The 2,014-nt window shown below is 37.6% G+C and overlaps 1 protein-coding gene across 1 annotated transcript in view; it reads left to right on the top strand.

The window, feature by feature from the left end:
- Nucleotides 1-2,014, top strand: part of LOC103604938 (metallophosphoesterase MPPED2) — an 84,865-nt gene that overhangs the window by 3,095 nt on the left and 79,756 nt on the right. The window lies entirely within an intron of this gene.

Raw genomic sequence — 2,014 nt, 5'->3', positions numbered from 1 at the left:
ACTCAGGTCACAGTGGTCTAGACATGAATTTGGTTTTCTTTGCTTCTTAATGTTCTGTATTTCACACAATAGACATTGATGGAAGAAGGAACATAAGAATTGCCAAGTAATTTTTACACCACTCTCTAATTTATGCAAACACCAAGTTCTCACAGTCTGAAAATGTGTATTTTTTCCCCCTCTGTGCTTTGATGGCTAACATTCTTTTTAATGACAGTCATTTCTATAACAGGAAGATGTTTTCATTTGTATTTACTTTTCAGTGCCACGCAATTATGCAGTTTTGCGCTTCAGTAGTGTCTCAGTACTTTGTGTCTCAAAAGAGAATTACAGTACTTGAACAGGACTGCAATTTGAAGCAGGTGTTGTGTTTTACTGTTATGCAAAATAACAGTAAAATATAATTGTGGGGGAAATTAGGGAAACAGCTGCAAACTTGGTATGAAAACTGCTACATTATGATTTGTAAGCAGTTCTTATAGATATCTTACATCAGAGGAGCAGAGAAAGATTTTAATTTAGTTAATCCTCCTGGCCTAGTTGCCTATCAACTGGTGCTTAAAAGACTCACACCTCCCATGAAGTCAGGAAGAAGAAAGAGAACCAAAGTGACACGCTGCTTAAAATGCCAGAGCACTAGGGATTCATCTCTTGGCAGTGCAATTGTACATTAGGAATGTAGGCAAGGTGGGTGTTATTTAGCTTGCTTTGCTAATATGATGAAGGCAATGATTTGAGTGGAATGCTGTGGAATTTCTTAGCCCAGCTAGCATATGGAGGACTACACAAGCCCCGGGTTGTAAAATAATAAAATAAATGGCCTATGGCAGGCCATCTGCCTTTTGCTCGATATTTAAGGTGTTTCATGCCAAATTTAAATCTAATCTTATTATTCTAAATATTTTTATTTGAGATAGCAGCTAAGATACCCAGAGTTTAATGGCGCACATGGCAAACATATTCTGATGTGGAGCACTTAAAGCATGAGCATGAGTTACTCAAGGGTTACCCAAGGAGTGTGCCACCCGCTTCTTCTCTTCCACGCTGATCAATTGCAACAGCTTCAACGCAAGGATTTGGTTTTTTTTTTCACTCTGTGCACACCTACCATAAAAATAAGACATCTTCATTTCTCAACCCAGTGCTGCAGATAATATATTGACATTTACAAAAAGAATAAGAACTAATGAAAATTTTTTAAAAAATGAAGCCAACTACTGAGAATTATGCAGCACCAGGAATGAGGTGGCAGATGTAATGATGGCACTTCTTTACCGCTCCATCAGGACTCCAAGAGGGGAGGTAATGAATGCATCCAAAGTGATGGTTCAAGCCTGGATGTGTTTGGCTTTCCCCTGAGTGACTGGAGTGTTTAAAGAAATTACAGTACATTTAACAAGAAGGATTTGCCCTACTGTAAAGTTCTTGGCCAGAAAGGAATGCATATGTATACCAGGCATTGAGAACTTATATATTTTGGGAGCTGCTTGTGAAAGAAAAAATTATGTGTGATGTGTGTGTATTATAGTTATACACAGGTATCTGTGTATAAGCACAGCATGTTAAATTTACATTTGTCATTGTGCCATGCGGCTGTTTTAAGCATTGAGAAATGATTATATGACACCAACTTTGTAAAGACCAAACATTCCAATTAGCAGGGAAGGTTTGGAGGAAGATTGTCTACTTCGAGCACGAACCATTTATAGCTAGACACCATGGCAACTGTGGATATGCCCCTTCCGTAATTCACGTTAAGTGCCATAATTATAATTAAAGAGGAAATCTTAATTTGAACTCCATTGAGATGATTTGCTAGCATCCAGCAATGTCATATAGAGTGTAATGTCCACTTTGAAGTTCGCTCAGGAAAGAAAGCTGGGAACAGATGTATCCACAAGAAACAAACATTCAGATCTTCCCCGAACTAATCTCATGTCTAGATGTAAGACTTAATGTCTCTTAGAACACGCTCTTTCTCTTTTTTCTCGTTTTTTTAATTTTTAATTTTTTA

The sequence above is a fragment of the Galeopterus variegatus genome, unplaced genomic scaffold (assembly GCF_000696425.1).
Source record: "Galeopterus variegatus unplaced genomic scaffold, G_variegatus-3.0.2 Scaffold5492, whole genome shotgun sequence".
Taxonomy (NCBI): domain Eukaryota; kingdom Metazoa; phylum Chordata; class Mammalia; order Dermoptera; family Cynocephalidae; genus Galeopterus; species Galeopterus variegatus.
The sequence above is the reverse complement of the archived record's forward strand: the minus strand, read 5'-3'. Positions and strand labels throughout refer to the sequence as shown.